General features: G+C 40.6%; 1 long non-coding RNA gene across 1 annotated transcript in view; it reads right to left on the reverse strand.

Moving 5' to 3' along the window:
* The window catches only part of LOC115836101, a 469,594-nt gene that overhangs the window by 54,029 nt on the left and 406,125 nt on the right, over window positions 1-9,440 (reverse strand). The window lies entirely within an intron of this gene.

Genomic DNA, 9,440 nt, shown 5'->3' on the forward strand with positions numbered 1-9,440 from the left:
GTGCAATCTTGGCTCCCTGAAACCTCCACCTCCCAGGTTCAAGCGATTCTCCTGCCTCAGCCTCTCGAGTAGCTGGGACTACAGGCGCCTGCCACCACACCCGGATAATTCTTGTATCTTTAGTAGAGACAGGGTTTCACCGTGTTAGCCAGAATGGTCTCATTCTCCTGACCTCCTGATCCGCCCACCTGGGCCTCCCAAAGTGCTGAGATTTCAGGTGTGAGCCACCGCGCCCAGCCAATTTGTACTTTAAAAAGTCAATATCCATGGGACATAGTGCCTGACCATTATGTTCTCCAGAGAAAAATAGAAGAACTGAAACATAAAAATTATTCAGAAAAACACACAAATTTCCCATTACCTAAAAATCTCCAGATTGAAAGGACGCAGAATGCCCAAGACAATAAAACAAAGAGGACTGTCTCAGGAACACATCCGGGGATTTCAAAACACTTGTGATGAATTTAAATCCTGTAAATTTGCAAGCACTGGTGCTGTTGGGGGCGGGGCGCATTGCAGAACGGTGGCGTGCAGAATGACGTCAGAATCTGCACCAGCATAACTGGATTCCAAAATGGTGGAGCCAAGCCTTCAATCCCTAGGAAAAGGTACTTTTAATCCAGAATTCCACATGCATCCATACCATCATTTAAGTGTAACGATAGAGTAGAACTATTTTCAAATATCCTAGGGTTAAAATGCATACAACTCTTATGTTATTATAGGCTATGCTTTAGAACAATTATTAAGGCAAGTAGACTTTGGGAAAGAGCACATCCAGCAGAGAAACTGGCCCAATATTAGAATAGATTAGTATAGATGGGAACAGTGGGTACAAGAGGGAGGTCTCCAGGAAATGAAAAATTCATGAACAGATTAGTGATACGAAAAAAATTGAGAGTAGCTTGATGATGACTTAAGAGGTGAATAGTGATAAGTATGTAGAAAGTGAAGTGGATGGAAAAACATTAAACACCTAATTTAATTTAATAAAATGAAAAGTAAAATGATGGTCCATAAGATAATATTTACAGTTTATATTAATGAAAACTCTGTTTCCTGCTTAAACCAAAATGTTATGATTTTATAATATTGAGCTGTGTGAAGAAGTTGTGGGATGGCATCAAAAAGAAACAAATTCTCAAAAAAAAGTTAATAGATGATGTTTAAATTGATAATTTGTTCCATAGGCACATGATTTTAAAATATGGAGTCACCACACCTTGAATATTCAAAATTTTTTAAATTGCTTTATAAAAAATATGCAATACTTACTGTACTACAGTTCAGCATGGTAAATGGTTTTGCAAAAAGCAATCAATTCTGATTAATTTTCTCATTTGCATGAGTGCCAATGCATTTTCTTTCTCTCCTTGAATCACCACTCAGTGATACCGTTGACTCTCAGAGAAAACCATTTCATGAAATTTTTCATCAAGTCAATTCTTTGCTAATAATGAAAGAACATATTGTCATGAGCCAGGCATTCATGCTTTGCCAAAATACTTCCCTCCATCATATAGATCTTAGTTATCCAGGACACAAAAATGGATTCCTAGTAGAGTCTAATAATTTCATTCTACTGACTCATTCCTACTGTCAGTAACCAAAGACAGTTTTACAAAGACCACAATTACCCACTGAGAAGGCATAATACATAGCTCGTTTTCCCAAGAGTTTGGCTAATGAATGTAACTGTGATATGATTTTACTTAATTATGATAATTTAGACATGACCCATAAGAAAACTACTGATTTAAGCAAAGCATTAATTTAGTAATATATAAAAATATATGTTGATGAGAATAAGCTTTATATGTAACACACCTAACCAGAAAGGAAATTGTTCTAACATTATCATTTGATATGTTTGTCAGTATTTTTCCTATGTTGAAAGATCAGAATTTGAAGATATGTAACTGAGAAATTACATTGCCTTAAGTATTTATTACAGTGCTGAGGTAATTTAATTTTCAGTTTCTACTATAACAAGTGGTAGTAAACAGAAAATTTTATAAATTTTCCTATAAACCTTTCCTATATTATTTTCTATCATTTAGTTTAAAAAGATGCAATCAGAAAAGGAAGGTGCTCCTCTAACTGCCTCTTATTATTTTTTGGAGCCAAATTTTAAGGAAACATTTTTGTTTATGTCTCATCTTGACTTCACTTTATTTTTATTTAAATACATTCATGGTGTATTTATTCCATTGCACAAAGCATGGATGTCTCCTTTTAGAAGCTTTATTTCATATGGGTAAAATCTACTTTATAATAGTTAAGGTCACACAGCTATGTGGCTGGAAAGAAATGGATAGGTACGTGTTGCTGGGAGGTACATGAAAGAAGGACAAAAGAATTGCCAATTACTTTATTCTTCATTTAAGGTATTTTATAACAATGATATGGTTTTGCCTTGTTTTAGGCATTGGTTAGAGTTTTTCTCCTTGAAAGTGGTGACCTATACTGGCAATGAAAATAAACTGTTAAAATCAGACATATTTGAGAAGTACTAATGGAGCTTTATTTATTAATACCCACTAGTGACTTATAACAAATGTGACATTGCATGTTTAAAGAAATAAGCATCATATATGTAAAATGAGAGCTATTATGTGCTGTCTGGGTTCCATAGCTGTGGTTAATAACATTCTTTAGTCTTTATCTTAGAATAGAAGAAGAAGTGGAATTCTAGAGCACACAACTAGTTTAGAGGGGTATTAGTGAATTAAAAGAAATCATTCACAAAAGTATATCTGCTGTGTTTGGAGTCTTTGATGCTTTCCAGGTTCAGATCAACTATAAAGGTCGTGATCAACTGTTCCCCTTAGCTGAGTCTTCCTTGCTGTGATCTCTTCCCAAGGAGGTATACTAAGAATTATGTTTAGTGGTTCTTGAAGGGTAGGGTAGTGAGAATGGTTAGACCAAGTCTGGCCAGTAAGGGGTGAACTGTCTGAAGGTAATTTAAAATGAGTAACACCTACCAAGAGCCAGCTAGCTTCCTTGTATCATCATGCACTGGCAATGCTCACCAGTGCCGGCGATAACACACTCCTCCCTGCAAGGCAGATGCTCCTCACTGCCCTGCCCTTGTATGACCAAGTGACAAATAATTGAAAAAAAAATACTAGAGCTGAACTATCTATATGGATTTTAATATCAGACTCCTTTTCAAGTTACATAAAAGCCTGCCTCTAGATTTTCACTTATTAGACACTCAACAAAAATATGATGGACTGCTATGCCCGGCATTGTCCTCAACACTGCAGACACAAATATAAACCAAAGCTCCTGGTCTTATTTATTTTTATAATGTAGAGGGAGACAAAAAAGAAGTAAACAAGTAAATACGTAGTGTTGGAAGATGATGTTTAACTGAAAAAAACAAAGTAGGGTAATGGCATAGAAAATACTATAATATGTTTATAAAGCGATTTCTGAAGAAATTGACAATGATAAACAATTGATAGAAAATGGTCATAAAAGATCTGGGACCACAGATAAAAGGACATTTAAGCAAAGACCTGAAAGAAATGCAGGATCATGTGGCTGATTGATATCGGGCGAAAGGGATTTCTAGGCAGAAGGAAGCACAAGAGCACGATGTTGACACGTGGGCATTCCAGGTGTGTTTCAGGGAGAAGAAGGAGAACTGTGTGCCAAGCCGAGCCAGCAAGTGAAGGAACTGGGGGACCAGGGCACAGAATCGGCAGCAGGGCAGTCAGCCAGGCCTCATGTCATGTTTATCACTCTGGCTGTTATTCAGGATGGCATCAGAAGCCATTGAAGGGTTTTGAGGAAAGGAGTGACATCATGTGCCTTCTGTTTTATAAAGGTCAGTTGTATATATGTTTTATAGGTTTTACAAGAATTCTGGCTAGTGTATCAAGTATACATTTTAAGAGGCAAGGGTAAAACGCCATAGGAAACTATTGTTTGGAGCTGGGCTGCCCGTTTTGAGAACCCTAGCCACATGTCACTCTTGAACACATAAAACGTCACGTGTCTGCATTGAGATGGGCTCTATGTGTGAAATTCACACCAGATTTCCAAGACTTAATATGAAAAGGAAGTAAAAGACCTCAATAATTTTTAAATTTTAGTAAATGATGAAATAATATTTTGAATACTCTGAGTTAAAATACTAAAATACTCTTTTTTTTTTTTTTTTTTTTTTGAGACTGAGTCTTGCGCTGTCGCCCAGGCTGGAGTGCAGTGGCGCAATCTCGGCTCACTGCAAGCTCTGCCTCCCGGGTTCACGCCATTCTCCTGCCTTAGCCTCTCCGAGTAGCTGGGACTACAGGCGCCCGCCACCACGCCCGGCTAATTTTTTGTATTTTTAGTAGAGACGGGGTTTCACCGTGGTCTCGATCTCCTGACCTTGTGATCCGCCCGCCTCAGCCTCCCAAAGTGCTGGGATTACAAGCGTGAGCCACAGCGCCTGGCCTAAAATACATTATTAAAAGTAACTTGGCCTGTTCCTTTTTTTCTTTTTAGTGTGGCTACCTGATATTTGTATGTTACACACCTGGCTTGCATTATATTTCCAGAGAGAAGTGACCAGCCTCTGGATATATTTAGAATGAACAGCCAAAAGAATGAATTCAAATGAAGTTTGAAAGCATGGAGTCAAGGATGAATACAAAGTTTTTTGTCTGAGCAACTTGGAGGCCGAAGTTGACATTTTAAGATCAAGGTAAGAAGATTAAAGGACCAGATACAGGGAGAAAAATCAGAAGTTAAGTTTTGAACATGTGAAGTCAAAAACTTTTATGAATGAAAAATCTGAAAAGACAGGGCTGTATTTTATGCTCACCTCATTATCACACTTGGCCTCCACTTTTACATCAGAGAAACTTCACATCCCCTCACAGTCTCCCCAGCTATTTTTGTCTGCTATTGCTTTGTTGTAGAGGTGGCCTGTTACTCTCTCAGCTGCAAATGCCATCCCTCTTCTCTGAGCCCTCACGGCCGAGGGTGTCACAGTCTGTGGAACAATGAGACTACAGTGTAGCATTATGTGTGTCAGAGCCTCACAATGGTTTCTATAAAACCCTTCTGTGGGATACAGTCCACAGTTTTCTATTACTGGAGCTCAAAGGTGATCTATTAGGACGGGCAGGGCAACAGTGTGCTATGTTACCGTATGTGAAGGTCAGTCCGGTGCAGCCACAGTAGACGACATCAGAGAGGTGCAAGGAAACCCAGATTATCACGCACACAGGCCCTACTTCAGGAGGCACCACAGGCCACCTGGCTCTGAATGATTAAAGGCAGAGGAATGCGTCCTCCTGGGGTGGAAGGGCTTGGGGCGCAGAGGCAGGGCTCTGGATGGGTCAGTGTGCACGGGAAAGGAACACTCCACTCTGAGTGCTGGGACATCTCTGCAATTGCCTAGCCCTGGAAGGGGCATCACTCCCAGGCCAGTGACGTGAAAAGATGTGAAAAACGTCATAATATACAGAAAATAAAAATATATGTAAAACACAGATATATTACCATCTTGATGTTTACTTTAGGCATGCCCAAGTGTCCATGAACAGAATTATAACTGTTCTTTCAGTCTCACCTGCAAAGACCGAGTATATCAAAAAATGCACACACGTATACACACAAATGCACAGACAAGGAAGTACACACACAGAAAGAATTAAGGACAAGAAGCTACATAAAAGGAAGCAGATTACAAAAAGCACACACAGGGATGCACACACACGTGGAAGCACAGACAGAAAAGGACACACAAAGGGATGCACACACAGGGACACACACACAGGGACACACACAGGGATGCACACACAGAGACACAAACAGGGACACACACACAGGGACACACACACAGGGATGCACACACAGGAATGCACACACAGGGACACACACACAGGGACGCACACACAGGGACGCACACACGGATGCACACACAGGGACACATACAGGGATGAACACACAGGGACACACACACAGGAAAGCAGAGACAGAAGAGGGCACACACAGGAATGCACACACAGGAACTCACAGAAACAGGGAAACAGACACAGGGATGCACACACAGGGAACCCCAAAAGGCAGCACACACAGGGACACACACACAGGGGAGCAAACACACAGGGACACACACACAGGGGAGCAAACACACAGGGACACACACACAGGGGAGCAAACACACAGGGACACACACACAGGAGCACACACACACGGATGTACACATGGACATAGACATAGGAACACACACAGGGACACACACAGGGAAGCACACACAGAGGGAAGCCCACACACAGGGACGCGCACACACACAGGGAAGCACACACAGAGGAATGCACATACACACAGGGACGCACACACAGCAAATAACACACAAAAGGATGCACACACAGGGACACACACACAGGGAAGCAGTTCCACAGTGAAGCATACACAGGGAAGCACACACACAGGGACACACAAAGGGAAGCACACACACAGGGAAGCACACACACAGGGACCACACACACGGAAGCACACACTGGGATGTGCACACACTGGGAGGCACACACACAGGGAAGCACACACACAGGGACGCACACTCACAGGGAAGCACACACACAGGGAAGCACACACACAGGAAAGCACACACAGGGAAGCACACACACAGGGAAGCACACACAGGGAAGCACACACAGGGAAGCACACACACAGGGAAGCGCACACACACAGGGACGCACACAGGGAAGCACACACACAGGGAAGCACACACACAGGGACGCACACAGGGAAGCACACACACAGGGAAGCACACACTGGGATGCGCGCACACTGGGAGGCACACACACAGGGAGGCACACACTGGGATGCGCACACACAGGGACACACGCACAGGGATGCACACACACAGGGAAGCACACACACAGGGACGCACGCACAGGGAAGCACACACAGGGAGGCACACACACAGGGATGCACACACACAGGGACACACAAAGGGAAGCACACAGAGGGGACGCACACACAGGAACGCACACACACAGGGATGCACACACATGAACCCTACATCAAATGACACTGATTCTGTAAAGTAAGCATGAGGCTGAGAATCTGTAAAGCTATTTCCAATGCTTCAAATGATGCAAATATGTAACCTCCTTTGAAAACATATGTAGATAACCCTCCATTTGGATTTTTAATATATTATCGTAATTTCCATTTTTGTTAAGAGCAGCAAAAAATATTTGCGACTATCAAGAATGGTTTACATCACAAGACTTTAGTAACTAAAATATATGATCTATATTTCCATTTATGTGTCTCAGTCTTTAAATGTAGCGAAATATGTTGTAACTGAAGCTCTGATTTTGCCTCCTTGTCAACTGTGATTTAACAGTAAGGGGCCTGCTAGCTGTGGGTTAGCATGGAAATTAACTCACCTCTCAGGCACTTTCCAATGAAAAGAATTAAAACACAAGTAGTAGGCTGAATATTTAGTTCATTAGGAGCAATACTGTTTGAAATTCCTATTCTTTAGTTTTCATGACAACTTGACTTATTTAAAATATGGTTTAAGAAAAATTGACAAAAATATTTTAATGTTTTCAGTTCACTTAATTCATGTTCATCTTATAGCAAACAAACCCCTTGATTCCTGGAGCAATTATTTGCTCATTGCAAATATTTGAGTAGATGTTAGATTATAGTTGGCATTTCAGTTTTTTAATTTAATAGACATTTTTTAGAAGAGTTTAGGTTTACAGCAACATTGAGAGGAAAGTAGATTTCCCGTATACCCCTCTGCCACCAGACATGCATAGACCCGCCCTTTAGCCACGTCCCCCCACCAGAGTGGTACAGTTGTTACAGATGATGAACCTACTTTGACAGGTTATTTTCACTCAAAGACCATAGTTTACATTAGGTTTCGTTGTTGGTGTTGGACTTTCTATAGGCTTGGAAAAATGTGTAAAGACTTGTTTCCACCCTTAGAATATCAAATAAAGTACAGGCATACCTCATTTTACGGAACTTCACTTTATTGTATTTCTCAGACATAACGCTGTTTTACGTGTTGAAGGTTTGTGGAGATACCATGTTGAGAAAGTCGAAGGTGTCATTTTCCCACAGCATGTGCTCACTTTGTGTCTCTGTTTCATATTTTGGTAATTTTCACAGTATTTCAAACATTTTCATTGTTATTGTATCTGTCACGGTGATCTGTGATCAGTGATCTTCGATGTTACTACTGTCATTTTTTGGAAGTGCCACAAACTGCATCCATATAAAATAACAGAATTAATGAATAAATATTGAGTGTGTTTCAAATTTTCTGCCAGTCTTGCCCATTGTTTTTCCTCTTCTCCAGCCTCCAAATTCACTGTGACACAGAAGTATTGACATTAGGCCAGTTAATAACCCTCCAGTGGTCTCTAAAGTGTTCAAGTGAAAGGAAGAGTCACACATCTTTCACTCTAAATCAAAAGCTAGAAAATGATTAAGCTTAGTGAGAAAGACTTCTTTAAAACTGAGATAGGCTGAAAGCTAGGCCTCTTGTGTCAGTTAGCCAAGTTGTGAATGCAAATAAAAAATTATTGAAGGAAATTAAAAGTGCCACTCCAGTGAACACACAAATGATAAGAAAGTTAAACAGCCTTATTGCTGATATGGACAAAGCTAATGGTCTGGATAGGGGACTAAAATAGCCAAAATCTTCCCTTAAATCAAAACCTAATCCAGAACCAAGCTCTAGTTCTCTTAAATTCAATAAAGTTTGAGACAGGTTAAAAAGTTGAAGAAGAAAAATCTGAATCTAGCAGAGGTTGGTTCATGAGGCTTAAGGAAAGAAGTCATTTTTGTCACATGAAAGTGCGAGGTGAAGCAGCAAGTGCTGATGTAGAAGCTGCAGCAGGTTGTCCAGAAGATCCAGCTCAGATCATTGATGGAGGTGGCTGTGCTAAACAACACATCTTCAGTGAAGACCAAATGGCCTTCCGTTGGAAGAAGATATCGTCTAGGATGTGAAGAACTACAAAGGAAAAGTCAACATCTGGCTTCTAAGTTTCAAATGACATGTTGACTCTCCTGTTAGGAGTTAATGCAGATATTGATTTTAAAGTGAGGTTGGTGCTAATTTACCCTTCTAAAACTCCCGAGGCCCTCAAGGATTATGCTAAAACTACTCATCCTTTGCTCTGGAATTGAAACAACAAAGCTCAAATGACAGCATTCCTGTTTGCAGGATGATTTACTGAATATTTTAAGCACACCATTGAGAGCTATTGCTCAGAAAAAAATTTTCAAAGGATTACTGATCAATGACAATGCACCAAGTCACTCAACAGCCCTGACGGCTCAGTGAAGATGTATTAGGAGATTAATGTTGTTTTCATGCCTGCTAACACAAAATATCTTCTGCTGTCCATAGATCAGGGAGTAATTTCAAATCTTAATATTTAAGAAGTATATTTCATAAGGCT

This window comes from Nomascus leucogenys, chromosome 7b, assembly GCF_006542625.1.
Source record: "Nomascus leucogenys isolate Asia chromosome 7b, Asia_NLE_v1, whole genome shotgun sequence".
Taxonomy (NCBI): Eukaryota; Metazoa; Chordata; class Mammalia; order Primates; family Hylobatidae; genus Nomascus; species Nomascus leucogenys.